Below are 16,333 nucleotides of genomic sequence, written 5' to 3'. Positions count from 1 at the left end.
CTTAATTCAAACCTAGAGGAATACTGTCGTTGTCGAAAGCAGCATAACCTGATCCCCATCATGGTCAATCAGACAGAAGATTCCACAGGTTTTGCTCCCCCCTAATAACTGCCGGCCACTGCAGATCTGCAGCCTCTGACTCTGACATTTCTCTGGTGACCAAAAAATGAGACAGTTTAGAACTGCCGCCATGCCAGCCCCAGCTTCTTTTCCTGCGCTCCCTGCCCTTTATGGAAAGCCATAAATGTGCGCACTCTTCAATTCTGGCTTGGCTAGGTTTTATTGCTTTAAGCCATATAAAACATGCAACATTCACTTGGGGCTTGAGCTGGGCTGGTGGATGTTATTAAATATCCAAAGGAAACTTATGATGGACATCAGTGACTAAACCCCCGTGTTTCCTGTTGACAGGCAGTGTTATGTAAAGCCTTTGATGAAAACTTAATGAGACCCTGTCTTTTCTTCCCCCCCTTGCTTTACTGATTGAATGAGCCCATTGAAGAGCAAGGAAATGAAAAGTCCCGGGCACACAAGGAAGCAATTTGCGGGCCTGTTTAGGGTTCCTGCAAAAATATACTTTGCAAGATCACACAAAGCCGGAAACTGCAGCAAGCACTGCTTTTTAAGCTGCGATAGACTCTATCTGGGGAAGTCCTTCTCATCCTCTTTCTTCAGGTTCCTCTTCCCCTCTTGAGGGGATACAGTTTTGTTCCATGTCCCACTCAACATGCAGCAAAAGTGGCTACTTCAACAGATCCAATTCCTGAAGCATCTTGTTCATGAACTCAAAAAGGTTGTTTCTGTGCCAGGCTCCCCATTTTATTTTTAAGCCTCAAGAGTCCTTCCCTCATCTCATCCCATCCAAGAAAACAGCAGGTCGCTTGGCAATGACAGGCTTTAGGAGTTAGATTATTGGACCACTAGCCATGGTGACTAAAGGGAACCTCCACCTTCAGAGGCAGTAAGCCAGACAATGCAGACAATGGTGGTTAATGTCGTACATATCCCCTCTAAAGCAGACTCAAGTGTGAACAAAATCTCTTTTATTGATAGAGAATCTGTAGAGAGATATACAGGAGAACTGCAGAATCTGTAGAGATATATGCTCTATTTTTATTGATAGAGAATCTGTAGAAATATATACTGGAAAAGAATCACTGTCCAGTCTGAATTCAGGGGAAAATGTCCCAGCAGAAGTTATGGCAGCCCCTCCCCCAGGTCCAATTAGTCAGCAATAGTTTCTTGCCAGCAGGTACAGCTGTGCACCTTCCCCCCACCCCCACCCCCAGATGAGTCCACTGCTCTTTGAGAAGATCCCATGGGAATCCCATGCTTTTAAGCAAGCATGCAGCCAAGCAGCAGAGATAGGAAAGCAAAAGTCACCAGGCTGAGAACAGTCAGAGTGGCCCCAGATACTACCTTCCCTGCTCCCATTTGGAGATTCATGGCAAGACTCAGCGCTCAGGTCTTGGCAGTTAAGAGCGGTAGACTCTAGAAAACTGTGTTAAATTCTCCCCTCCTCTACATGAAGCCTGCTGGGTAACTTTGGGCCAGTCACAGTTCTCTCAAAGCTCTCTCAGCCCATGTGTGTCAGGACCATGCCTGTCAGTGCCTAGATGTCTTGCTGTGTGGGAATTGCAAATGTTTTCCTGTAAATGCTTTCCTGTTTCCCTCTTCCCTTCCTGGCAATCTCCTGGCACCAGCTCATCTACAAGAAGGTGTGAATGGTTCCCAGGTTCTTTGAAGCTCTGTAGTGCAAATGTTGTAGAAACTGTAGTGGACATTTGGTGTGGGGCAAAACGGGGGGGGGGGTTGTTTGAAGGATATAGGTCCTGGATCTGAGCTAGAGAGCTCAGATCCTGCTTTCTATTGTTACTCTACGCGTTGCAAGAAATAAACTGCTTTAGGACTTTCCTACGGTCTCTGTTATTTCCACGTTCGAGAGTCTGACAATGTGGAGGCAAGCAAAGGCAAACCACATCCAAATGTCTCTTGCTTTGAAACAGCACTTTACACACGCACAAGACCCTGAATTCCAGTGCTAAGAGACAAAACCAGAGGAAGGCCTAACCCTAACCCTAACCCTGTCCTGTTGTTGGACCTTCCAGAGAAAGTGTTTGGCCACTCACTGCACGAGATGGGATGCTGCTGGAGTAAATGGGCCACACAGATGCTCTTATGCAAGGTACCCCACTACTCTGGAGCGATTTTTAAGAGGTCTGGGAAGTTGCAAAAGAAAGATTCCTTCCGTGCTCCTGCTCCCTCAGATCTAGCCTCTTCGTTGGGGGACGATCCAGCCCTACTAACTCGATGCTTAAATATGTTAGGCAGAACAAAGTTCAAATGGTTGCTGCCCATGTTTTAATATTGTGTAGCTGCACAGTAGGAAAGATTGTGAGATTCTGAAGTAGATTGTGTGGATCTGATAATGAGCTGATTTGTAAAGAAAAGAGGAAATGTCTGTTTTCTCTCCGATAGGATTCATTACCTACCCAGGCTTTTCTTTAGACAGTAATGCTCTTTGAGTGCCCGTGGTCAGCACCTGCTGATAACACGGGGATATCAATCTATTTTAATTAAAAGTGGAATGGCAGTCCTTAAAACGAGATGTCATTCTGAATCAGGGGTTAATTTAGCAGAAAATATAAGGTAATGCAGAGATCAGAGTTGTGAGTTGAAGTCGGCCCGCGAGGGTCGCGAGGAAGAGGCGAGACGCAGCAATATCATCCGGTGGAGAGAGCCAGCAGCAGGAAGCGTGATCCGTGGATCTGGCAACTCTGCTGTGTGCTAGTCCCTGGCACCTTTTATTAGGGTTTACAATAGGGGCGTACCGGGAGGCGGGAGAGCGGGAGAATATCATATGATACATGACATGCAAATGCAGTTCAATGTAGCAAAATGCAAAGTGATGCACATAGGGGCAAAAAATCCAAACTTCACATACACGCTACAGGGGTCAGTGCTATCAGTCACAGACCAGGAAAGGGATTTGGGCGTCTTAATTGATAGTTCCATGGGAATGTCAACTCAATGTATGGCAGCTGTGAAAAAGGCAAACTCTATGCTGGGAATAATCAGGAAAGGAATTGATAATAAAACTGCAAAGATTGTCATGCCCTTATATAAAGCTGTGGTGCGACCACACTTGGAGTACTGTGTTCAGTTCTGGTCACCACATCTCAAAAAGGGATATTGAAGAGATAGAAAAAGTGCAGAGAAGGGCAACGAGGATGATTGAGGGACTGGAGCACCCTTCCTTATGAGGGTGCCGCAGCCGCTTGGGACTCTTTTAGGTTTGAGAGGAGACGCCTGAGGGGGGATATGATTGAAGTCTATAAAATTATGCATGGGGTAGAAAATGTTGACAGAGAGAAATTTTTCTCTCTTTCTCACAATACTAGAACCAGGGGCCATTGAAAAAATGCTAGGGGGAAGAATTAGAACTACTAAAAGGAAACACTTCTTCACGCAACGCAGGATTGGTGTTTGGAATATGCTGCCACAGGAGGTGGTGATGGCCACTAACCTGGATAGCTCTAAAAGGGGCTTGGACAGCTTTATGGAGGAGAAGTCAATTTATGGCTACCAATCTTGATCCTCTTTGATCTGAGATTGCAAATGCCTTAACAGTCCAGGTGCTCGGGACAAACAGCCTAGGAAGGCCATTGCTTTCACATCCTACATGTGAACTCCCAAAGGCACCTGGTGGGCCACTGCGAGTAGCAGAGAGCTGGACTAGATGGACTCTGGTCTGATCCAGCTGGCTTGTTCTTATGTTCTTATGTTCTTATGACATCATGGGGTTGCCTACGTGCGGGAGGAAACATTCGCGTCTGGGTCTAATCCATACCTGGGGGCAAGCGCCCCTTTGTCCCTTTGTCTGGGACACCTGGTGACTGTGAGTCAGGTAGTTCATGACCTGTGACTCACGGGGGCCTGGGGGGTAGGTGAGCGTGTGCGCCCAGAAGGACACAGATGGCACAGGCATTCCTGCGCTCTTTCTGAGGTTCTGCTGGGTTCGCGGGGCTCATCCCTACATGAGTCAACAATTACACTGATAAGAGGGAGAGGTTACTGTGTATAGAAACTAGCCCAGTGCAAGAGAAGTCTGCCTGCTCCTCATGAAATGGCGGCATCTTTCTTACGTGTTCTGGAGAAAACTGGTGATATTTCATCTATTGGAATCTGTGAATTACATCAGTACTTCAATCTTTCTCAAAATCAGTCCTCCAAGCGATTTAATTATAAGTGGTATTGTACAAATGCCCCAGTTCAATTCACAAATAGGCAAGGAGGGATGGGCACGTTTGAGTTTTAATAATCTGAAAGTAACCTCTCTTGGCCAATGTAAGTAGATGACAGTGGACAGTCAAATGCAAAGGATAATAATGTTATTAAATTTTGTGTAATAAGTCCATGGTTGAATAAACTGTGGTTTAGTATAGGGTGTTTTTTTTTAACAAATGTTGGCAGCTACCATTTATCTGATCAGTTCACATGGGGGAAGGGGTGGGGGACTACATTTGTTATCTAGAGCATTTAAGGGGTAATAGATGGAGACTGGGCACTAGTTAACATTTGGTGCACATGAAATTGGAAAGGGAGGAAGCTGGGAGATGACCTGTTAAGAGGAATAAAATTTGCAGACATTCCCAGATGGAATTTAGTGTTTTTTTAAAGGCCAATATTATCATAGCTAATTCATGCATGGGGCCATCATGTAGGATAATCACCTCTGCCTAAGGAAAACCAACATGTACCGTACTGTCCCACATTCCAGTTGAATGCAATAATTTTTTTTAGATTCTTCAGTTCAAAAAATTAGATGAAGAGAAGGGCTATATCCAGTTACAGGCAACGTCATGGGCTCATACTTTGCATTCCATATTAAATCTTTGCATGTCCAGGGTTTCTTTCTCCAGATTCTTCTACACACTTGTGACAAGTTCTTTTGCTTACTGGAAATTGAAAAAAAAAACTTTATTTCCCTCTCTTGGGAACAGGGCGTAGGTATAGATTTTTCTGGGGGGGTTCAGGGGTGGGGCCACACCCCCACCTGCCCCTAGGGCATGGCCACACCTTTCCAAGCCCTGCCCCCAGCCTAGGGCTTATAAAAGCAGCTCTCAGAGGTCGGGGATGGCAGACTCCCCCGCCCTGCCCTGCCTTGCCCCGCACCAGCTGGGCTCACAGCCAGCAGTTCCTTCTGCCCTCCCCTCTGGGCAGAGGCATAGAGGGAAAATGGAGCCTGGTGCAAAATCTGAGTTTTGCGTCCCGTCAGGGTCAGGAAATTTTTGAAATCTAAATTAAATGGCAGGAATACCATAAGGCTATCAACACCTGGGCCATACCCGTCATCAGGTAGATCAGTTTCAATGGTGGGCAGAGACATAGAGGGGAAATGGAGCCCAGTGCAAAATCTGAGTTTTGCGCCTCCCCCTCCCACCGGGCAGCCGCTGTGATTCTGGAATCCACCCCCAAACGGCATCATTTTCAATGGTGTTTAAACTAGAGAGCCCAAATTCTCCTTTTAAATCCACCATAAAGGGAGAATCTGGGGTCCCCAGTTAAACAACACTGAAAGTGATGCTGTTTGGGGGTGGATTATCCCCCACCGTGAAACAGCATCACTTTCAGTGTGGCGTAGTGGTTAAGAGCAGGTGCATTCTAATCTGGAGGAACCAGGTTTGATTCCCTGCTCTGCCACTTGAGCTGTGGAGGCTTATCTGGGGAATTCATATTAGCCTGTGCATTCCCACACACACCAGCTGGGTGACCTTGGGCTAGTCACAGCTTTTCGGAGCTCTCTCAGCCCTACCTCTTCTATTAGCTCCCATTGGAAACAATGGAGGATGGGGTCACCCCTTTGGGGAGTCCATAACTTTGGACCCCCTGAACCAAACCTCACCAAACCTGGGTAATATCATCAGGAGATTCCCCCAAACAATCCCTGACAGTTTGATGCTGCTAGCCTAAACAATGCGCCCCCTGCAGGCCAAAAACCAAAAAACACTAAAAATGTTTTTAAAACCCACAAACAGGTGGGCAGAGCTTCGGACATGAATGGGGGAAGGGTTGAACCCGAGAAACCCCCCCTTACCTACGTCCTTGCTTGGGAATGTGTGTGTTTGCTGTAACTTGCTGCATTCTTCTGATCGCATCACTGGTGCAAACCCCACTGAAAGAGTATGGCACAAGTCTGGGTTCATTTCATGCAGAGAAGTTCAAGTTTCCTGGAAGGCCTGGCTTGCCCATTCTCTTATGGTGTCACAGGGTGTGCTTGGAGAGAGACCATAGCCTTGTTGCAGCTATGAAAACCAGGGTCTGGCCATTTAATGCATTGTGGACTTCCTGGGAAACTGCTTAGAATTCCATAACAGAATTGCTTAGAATTCCATAACAGAAAAAGGCAAGGTGCAAACATGAACAGCTTATTGCATTTATCCAAAGTGAGAAACCAACCTTGAAAATCTAATCTAATATATAAAAAATAAAATTCACCCCAAGCAATGGAAAGCACTAGCAGGGGTAGGGAACCTGTGGCTCTCCAGATGTTCAAGGACTACAATTCCCATCAGCCCCTACCAGCATGGCCAATTGGCCATGCTGACAGAGGCTGATGGGAATTGTAGTTCCTGAACATCTGGAGAGCCGCAGGTTCCCTACCCCTGGCATATTGCCACTTCTAAGCTTTATTGGCAGATTATTCAATAACAATGTCCCAGCTTTGTGGTTAAGTTTCTTCATTTCCATTCTTAATGCAAGATCTCCAGCTCCCCCATTTGCTGGCAACAAATGTGTTCAGTAATTTTTTAATTGCCAGCAAAATGTACAGTATTTGTAGTACCGGTAACACTAAAACTTATATTTACACTGGGGTGTAAAACATGAGGTCCATCAGGGCAAATTTGATTATAAAGCATCCATATTTCAGTCTTTGCCAGATGCTGGTTTTGAATGTGTTCTGCCCCCCAAGTGAATCTGTTTTTGATGCCCTGTACTTGGCTAGGACAGAGTGGAGAAGACACAAGCCAGGTTCAACCGTTCAACAACAGGTTTATTACTTGAGAGAATCAAGACCCGTAACTCCTCCCTTGGGTCTATCTAATCAGAGTACTTCCTTGTCTTGAGCAGGTTTGAAGCTGTAGACTGTGTCTTCTCTTGGCTGCTTTCAAGAAAGTCCACTGTTTCTTGATTCCTTTCAGTTCTTTCAGTCTTTGTCTGGTTCTAACTGCTGTTAACTTAACTTGTGCTCTATGGACCACCATATATTAATATGTACGTCACGAATATTCCAGTCTCCAGCTACCCTTAGCACGTCACTCTGACTGACTGACTGACTGACTAGAACTAAAACAGGGGATTGCTGGGTAAAGAGGGAAACTGCCTATTGGGAAATGTCTTAAAGGGACAGGGGCTAACTAAAATACCCTCCCTTAGAAGACTTAACAATGAACTAAATGTTGAAGCAGCGGATTTACTCGGAGTAGACCACCTTGTAGGACGCAGTGTAGACAAGAACTGACAGACACACAGTCACCAGTACAGTTCTATTTTATTGCTATCTACTAACAAAGTGCTTTGCCAGACCACAGGTGTTTTCAGGCACACATCACTCTGCTGTCTGTGCTAACGATATACAATTGTGGTACCAATCGGGTGCCCTCACCTTATCAGGTTTTCACACGGTACAAGCTGCGCACTCGGTACTAATCTGCACACGGCACCTGTTTGAAGGGGGGTCCAGCTGTCATTTAGATTTTGCTCATCTAAATATTTCTGACACTAAAACCAGGCTAACTATGGGGAAACTAAAGCTTAATGGGGAAATAACAAAAGCCTCTGTGGGGGGCCTGACAGAATGCACGCAATGAAACCTGTGATAACAATCCATTCCTGTGTCAGAAATCAGCTTGCCTTTTGTCAAGTTGAAACCACCTATGAATAAACTTTTCAAGTACTCATCATCGTGAGACAGAGAGGGGGAGAGCAAGAGATGGTATTCGATGAAAGTTCTGGAAAATAGTGGGTTTACTAGTTTATCCCATTAACTAGACTTTTCAAAAAGAAAAGTAAACACAGACTGTCGTTTTCAAAACTGCACAGTATTATTTCCATATTTATTTGACATATCCTATTGTTCCCATGGGCTTAACTCAAGTAAGCAGTGCTGCATGTAATTATTTTGAATGTGAACTGGAAACAAATTCAGAAGCACTTCAAACAAAAAGCATATTTTTGAATGTTTACAGACCTTCAGCTGCTGATCAAAATTATTCCAGAGGATCCAAGGAATTGCCAGTCAGACATGTATATATGCGTGTATTTATAACCACCTTTTCCCCAGGAATCCCAGGACCCAGAGTGGGTAACAGTACAAAATGTCAATAAAACATTAAAATAAGACTAAAAGCAACTTTGCCTGTATCAACATTGTGGTCCTAATCCAATTCAGAAGCATAAATTAATATTTCTAAGTGTTACCGTTTGATCACAAACAATATCCCACACAGATAGTATGTTTTTCCACAGAAGTTTCAGCCGTCCCCCATAAGTTATAACACATGTTAAAATGCAGCTATTCCGCAGGGAGGTATCTTGTTTAGCTGGGTGGACACATTCCTCAGAGAGAAGGCTGCAGTCAAAACACACCCGAATGGGAAAGCAGAAGTGAGAATTTGGAGCCGTAATGCAAAACAAATCTGGCCCGAAGGTCTAATGGCCAGAACACACAGAACTGATTGTGTTCTTAGACCTTTTGATGGATAGAATCGAGGGAGGCTCGTGTTTACGGAGCAGGGGCAGGCGACAGGTCTACTTTCATACTGGCTGCCTCAGGGTCCAAGACTCCTCAGAATGGGTTGCTGTTTGATGCAGAGATTATGCTGATGCTGTAACCATAGTTTAACTGGGAACCATGCTAAGAATTGTGGGCTCTCTTGACTTTTTCTATAATAATAGGAGACAGCCCTGTCCACCAAAGGTTGTAATGAGATTGGAAATTGGGATTTTAGTAAACAAGAGCAGTATTTATAACACTGTTTTTCTAGCCCCTTTCCTTGCAGAGGTATGTGGGGAAAGCATATTTCCACAATGAAACTGAATAATTAGTTTTTTAAAAAAGAAAGCTGGAAGCTTAGGTAATGACCCTTTCCACACAAATCTCCTAAAACATTTGTAAAAAGTTTGTAAAATGTTTTCAATCCCCCCTTTTGTCCATACTCATCCCTTCGAAGCAATTCCTGGCCACCATCATGGGATTTTCCTCTGTTTCTTTTTTCAATTGTTGTAGAATTGGTGCTTTGGTGCCTCACAGCCGTGCGCTGTGGATCTCTGCCCCTTGTCTGCTTGAGGCAAGGATTACCCCCAAAACAAAACACAAACAAAGAACTGAACACGTGAGGGGGAAATGACAGTGAGCTGACAAAATGGCACCCAGGAGAAAGTTCCGGGATGTGAGAGGCTTGTAAAACATTTTAAAGGGATGTTCACAGCAAGTGAACACGTTTTGAAAAATCAGCCTCAAGAATCATTTTAAAAAGGGATTTATTTAAAATGTTTTGAAGCTGGAAATGAAACCATTTGGGGTAAAAACAACAACATGGAACTCCATGGAGGAAATGTTTTATTTCTTGCCCCAAAATGTTTTATATGAATTGCCCGGAAAGGGCCATTATGACACATTTTGGTACACTGATATAATGCTATTAAAATTGCTGATTTTTTTAAAGGGAAAAAAGAAGTGCCGGGGGGGACTTGCTCTCTGGGGGTCACGACAGCAACAGTTTTTTGAACAAGTCACACCTTACCTTGAGCAGACAGCCAGCACAGAGGCAAAGGTGCCACTTGTTAACATTTTTTTCTCGACTCCCATAGTGTAGTGGCCAAAATGGTAGACTAGGACCTGGGCATAGGGGTTTTGGAATCCCAGGTCCAAATCCCCACTCTGCTATGGGAACTTGCTGGGTAACCTGGGGTCAGTCACACACTCTCAGCCTTGACCCTGGCAAGTATTTGGATGGGAGACCTCCAAGGAACACCAGAGTCAGATGCAGAGGCAAGTGGCGGTAAACCCGCTCTGAACGGGAACCGCCTCTGGTCCACTTCCTCTTGAAAGCTCTACAGCAGTGATGGCGAACCTACGGCACGGGTGCCAGAGGTGGCACTTGGAGCCCTCTCTGTGGGCACACACACACAAAGTTCGTCATGTGGGGGGCGGAAAATCACACACCCCCACACACACAACCTTGGCCACTGAGCACGATGTGCGCGCACTGCGATGAGCAGGGAGGACTCAGCTGGCAGGCCTGGTGCCTGTGCTCTGGGTGGCTGTTGACTGGGGGGGGGGGGCGCAGAGGAGGCAGAGATGCTAGAGAGGCACAGAGCGGTGCGCGTGGGACTTACTGGAGGCTAGAGCAGGCTGGCCCCTGCTCAAGCGGGTGGGGCGGAGGAAGAGGGAGCCAACCGGTTTTTTTAAAAACTAAAACCTCAGCATCCGGGTTAAATTGCCGCGTTGGCACTTTGCGATAAATAAGTGGGGTTTGGGTTGCAGTTTGGGCACTCGGTCTCAAAAAGGTTCGCCATCACTGCTCTACAGGGTCGCTGTGAGTCTGTTAAGACAGCAATATATATTTTATTTGTATTTATAGCTGTACATAAGGAAATACTTTTTTATTTTATTTATTTATTTATTTATTAGATTTGTAGACCGCCCTACCCCCAAGGGGCTCTGATCCAATGGGCTGTAGTTCATGAAAGCTTGTGCTACAGTTATTATATCCAGTGGTAAAGCAGCTGGCTCCTATTCCAGGATTGGGATGCCCAAACACCCTCCAGTTCAGGTTGTGACCAGCTCATCAGTTTCAAACAGGGAGCTCACTGTCTGTTGATCAACTTCCTGTTTGTGAGCAGATCAAGCCGCTTCACCAGGTTGCTTTGCCAGTATTCCAACAGAATGCAGTCAAGACCTGCGGAGGTGGTTCACACATATGAACCTCGGAGCCCCGTGGCCATCCTAACTCCTCTCCCCACGCCATCCCACAACCCAGCACCCTTCTTGGAAGTCAATCATATGAATAAGCAACAAGCAAAATCAATAAATCAGCCGTTCTGTTTTTAAAAGAAAGGTTTACTACTGGTGTTTAAACCTGTGTCATCAGACATTTCATGCAAGACCATGTTCCTGCAGTCTGATGGGCGGGGCATCTCATTACCTGGCTGATCATCCATGACCCACAACTGCACAGATGCAAAAATCCCTAACTGTTGTGTAGCTGCAAAGCTGTTAATGTGATTTTTGGGCAGGTGAACTGGCTGGGCATTCAGTTCACAGGTGAGTGTGACTGGCAAACACGGCATCTCTAAGCCCTGTCCAGAAAGCAGGCCACCCAGCAACAGAGTCGGGGTATCTACATACATACATACAAAGTCGGGGAGACTTTCAAGGAACTTTTACAGGAAAAATATAACAAATGTGTAAATTAACCAAAAGGAAAAGACCCCCCCACACACACATGGACACCCCAAACTGAGTGATAAGGCTCCCAGAAGGCATAGGATGTAGAAAGTAGAAATGAATTAAGAGGAAAACGGGGGGGACCAGGAAAGAGGATCAATGAAGAAGAAGAAGAAGAAGAAGAAGAAGAAGAAGAAGAAGAAGAAGAAGAAGAAGAAGAAGAAGAAGAAGAAGAAGAAGAAGAAGAAGAAGAGGAGGAGGAAGAGGAGGAGGAGGAGGAGGAGGAGGAGGAGGAGTTTGGATTTATATCCCCCCTTTCTCTCCTGCAGGAGACTCAAAGGGGCTGACAATCTCCTTGCCCTTCCCCCCTCACAACAAACACCCTGTGAGGTGGGTGGGGCTGAGAGAGCTCCGAAGAACTGTGACTAGCCCAAGGTCACCCAGCTGGCGTGTGTGGGAGTGTACAGGCTAATCTGAATTCCCCAGATAAGCCTCCACAACTCAAGAAGCACAGCTGGGAATCAAACCCGGTTCCTCCAGATTAGATACACGAGCTCTTAACCCCCTACGCCACTGCTGCTCCAGTGCTGCAATGGTGCCCTTAAATAGAATCCTGGGTGGAGTCAGGGGGTGGTGGCAGAATGGGATTTTCAAATGGTTCCTGCAAGTCTTTCCAGTCCCCCTTTTATTTCTCAAGGTGCCCAAAGGCTATTCATAGCTGGTTTCAATGTAGAATACTTAACCAGTGTACGATGGGAAGTCCTGACCTGGGTGACTGGGGAGGCTAGCCTTCTGTTGCCAAATCTTGGAAGTTGAGAAGGGTCAGCTCTGGTGTTAGGAGTTGAAGCAATAAATTGACTCTGTATTGGGGTGCTGTGTGGTTTCCAGGCTGTCTGGCCGTGTTCTAGCAGCATTCTCTCCTGACGTTTCGCCTGCATCTGTGGCTGGCATCTTCAATATATTGACTCTGTATAGTTGATCAGCAGAGTTTATTGATAGGCATAGATCAGTGGTGGCAAACCTTTGGCACTCCAGATGTTATGGACTACAATTCCCATCAGCCCCTGCCAGCATGGCCAATTGGCCATGCTGGCAGGGGCTGATGGGAATCGTAGTCCATAACATTTGGAGTGCCAAAGGTTCGCCACCACGGGCATAGATGCACCCAGCTTGACAAAGCCATTTCTGATGAACCTGGCTTTTACTATCCCTTATATGCCGATGTTAGTCCCCCCTCCCATTTTCCCAAGAAATGTGAGAGTTAGTTTGGAGCTGAGGCACCCCAAGGTCAGCAACAGATAGAGATAGAGAGCCACCTGGCATCCTGCCCCGAGATAACAGAAACAATCCCGGTTCTCATGAGACCAAAGTGTCAGGGGAAAGCCTAGTTATCTACTCAGTGTGTGAAGCCATAAAGAAAAGATCAAGGAAAGAATGCCCCAGAATGGCAGTGGTAACATATAGCAGGCTTGTTACATATATCTTGTAGCAATTACTTTGAGTTAGGAATGCATCTCAATCACCTAGATACAATCCCCCTGACATTCTGCCCCTCTTAAGGCCCTCCTCCACTTGGTCAGTGAGGGTATGATTTATGGAATGCTTTTCTTAGTCAGAGGGCCCTGACTTTACTGGCATCACCCCATTTGTTGTAACCTTGTGGAAAGGGGGGTCCAAGATACTAGGTACTGTAACTGCCACCTATACTCCCAGGAATCCATGAGAGAATCCACTTTGTGATGCATATCTTCTCCAATCCACTTGGGAGGGGGCATCACTAATCTCGGATGCCAACGATCGGCTGTGGGTGCCTTTTTCAGCAAGCTGCAATGGAACACAGGGTGTATGCCATGTAAGTTCTTGAGCAACTCTAGTTCATCCGCTACAGGATTAATCACCCATAATACTTTAAATAGGCAAATGAATTTATGTTCCAATTTCCGGCTCCCCTGTAGGCCCCTCAGGCTTTTAATGGAAAGACAGGCAAAATCCCCCTTCTTGTACTCCTCGTTTCACCATTTTCTATTGGCTTGCTGTTTATAATTCCCCTTGGCTTTCTGCAGCAAACTCTGGATGTTTTTCCATGAATTTTGGAGCTCTGCAACCCATACTTTCAAGTCCCTCGGGTTGGCCGCCCATTTTCCCAGCAATGGGAAAGGCTTTCTTTCCTGACCATACACCACTTCAAAGGGACTTTTGCCTGTACCTGTACCACTGTGGACTGTGTTTTTATATGCAAATTCTGCAAATGGCAATAATTCAACCCAATTATCCTGATGATAAGTAACGTAGCACCATAAGTATTGCTCCAACACTGCATTCGTTCTCTCCATTTGGACATTTGGTAGCTGTATGATAGGCCGATGACAACCCCTGTTCCACTCCTAACAATTTCAAGGTCTCCAAAATTGGGAGACAAATTGGCTTCCCCGGTCAGAGATTATTTTTTCTGGGACGGAGTGTGTAAGGTTGTGTGTTAAGTTCAGTCAAGCAGCTCGACCTTGGGAGGATTCCTCTGGCTGGGCTGTGTGCCCGGGACTGCTGATATTGTTAACCTTGCTTTCTGTCTGTGTGAGAACCAACGTTTTGGTCTGGGATTGTTTACCTTAAGCTTTGGGCCGGAGAAGTAGCTCTTAAAAGCAGCTACACATCTGGGGAAAGGTCAGAATCTGCATTTCCTGTATTGTGCATCATGGAAGTTTAAGAATTAAAGAACTGCTAAAGTTACTTTAAGTCCGGTCCTTGCTGATTCCTTACAGAGTGGAGCCGTAGATCTGCCCTATGAATAATTGGGCCAGCTGCTGGGCGGAGAGTATTCCTGCACATGGAATGAAATGTGCCTGCTTCTAGAACAGGTCTACCACCACCCAAATCTCCGTTTCCCCCTTGCTTGTGGGGAGATCCATGATGAAGTCCACGGAGACCACCCTCCAAGGGGCTGCAGGTGCTGCTAGTGGCTGAAGCAGTCTTGGTTGTTAATCTAGCACTGTTTTAGCCACGGCACGTACTGAACACCCTTTCACACGCGCTTCCACATCTTTGCGAAGGCTGCACCAAAACTGCCTTCGAACCAAATGCAGTGTTTTCACAAACCCACAGTGCCCTGCCAATTTCACATCGTGGCACCCTTGTAACACCTTGTTGCGCAAGCCCAATGGCACATATAATTTCTCCCTCCAGCACCACAACCCCCCTCTTCCTTTAGTTCCCCCCCTCCAGTTCTTTGATTTCTGGGTAAGCCATCCCCATCACTTTAAATTCTCCCTCTAATGTCCTTTGGAGGGGGGTACGTGACTGTAGGGGTTGTGGCTGGTCCACCTTCCATGACTGACTGCGAGTGGTTATAGTTAATTCCAACTGGATTCGGGTAAAGATAGTGGAGTGGGAGGATTCCCGACTTGGGGTAGGCAGGACAGAGCATCCGCCGGAAAAATATTATTTCAAAAAGAAATCCTCCCATCTGAACTGCTCAGCATTCAATTTACTCTGCATTCTTAGGGTCGCTGGGTTTTTGCGGTCTGTCCACACTTCAAACGGGTGTTGAGCCCCCTCCAACCAGCGTCTCCATGCTGCTAATGCTTTTTTGATTGTCCCCTTTGCTGCTGAGAGAATGTTTGGATATTTTTCATGTAGCAGAATAATATCTGTTTGTCAGGAAGAGCCACTTTAAAACAGAGGACCCATCCCTAGATAAATGTGGGGTTTAAATTATGAGATCTGACACACATGCAACAAATGTAATGTAATAATTACTTGGCATGGGTACACAGAAAGCATGTAGCTGAGTATGAAAGTTACAGTGAATGCATATGATTTAAATCCTGTGTTCATTCAGGTGTTGGTTCCTGATGCCATTTGTAAAGTAACTGTGGGAATTGTTGCTTACAAATAGACGAATTTATAGAAAAGCAGGATGTATATGTGTTCAACATAACATGTGAACTAACTCCCCCTACCTTGGAGAACTTTGAGGTCCACCAAGGGTACATCCCTTCCTCCTCCCTGACTCCACTTGGGCTTTTGTTTTCCTCCAAGCGTCTTTGGGATAAAACCACCTGTGACATAGTGAATCCAAGTTGGGCTGGAGACCTTGCATGCAGAGAACCAAACTTGCACAAGTGCTTAGTGCAAAAAGAGAACGGAGCCATAGTCTGGCTTTCCAAGAGGTGCTTCCATGCTCCAACAGGAGGCCGCTGTGGGGACCCCCACTGACTATTTCCTCAGTGCACAAGACGGTTCTGTCTAGGGCTGTTTTCCTTCTCAGCTGCAATCAGTGGTGCATTTCATGAAGTGCCTCTTGCGGCCACTGAACTATTTTTAAATAAGCTCATTCATTAAAAACCAGATTTTTCTTATGTAATTTGTCCACTGGAGAGGGATAATAGAGAAATCTGTCTGGTGTGTTGTTCCAACATAAGAGGAATTTGTATCCAAACAGAATATCCTTTCATATTAAAAAAAAAGTGTTGGTTTATTTCAGTAAAATGAAAAGCAAACACGCCCAGGCATCTTAAAAATGCCAGCAGTTAAATTGCAGGACCCTTCCTTTTCTCTCTCCAAGTTTGTTTTGAGTTCCAGGGAAAAGTAAACCAGTAGGTTGTAAATTCCAACTTGTGGGTGACATCATGACTTGGGCATAGTGGTGGCGGTACCACTTCATCCTTGTGTCCATTTATGTATCATCAAAGTTCTTCAGTGTCATTTAGACCAGGGGTTGGGAGACCATTTCTGCTATCCTCTCTCTTCCAGAGTCCTACATACTTCTTTTCTCTGTGAATAAGCTTTTGAGAATCAGGGCTTCCTCCATCAGATACAAATTGTAATGGAGATCTTCAGGCCTTATATCCCAGTCAGAAGATGGGAACATATTGCACAGAAGGA

The sequence above is a fragment of the Sphaerodactylus townsendi genome, linkage group LG10, assembly GCF_021028975.2.
Source record: "Sphaerodactylus townsendi isolate TG3544 linkage group LG10, MPM_Stown_v2.3, whole genome shotgun sequence".
In the NCBI taxonomy this organism is placed as follows: Eukaryota; Metazoa; Chordata; class Lepidosauria; order Squamata; family Sphaerodactylidae; genus Sphaerodactylus; species Sphaerodactylus townsendi.
This window is presented reverse-complemented; position numbering follows the sequence as displayed.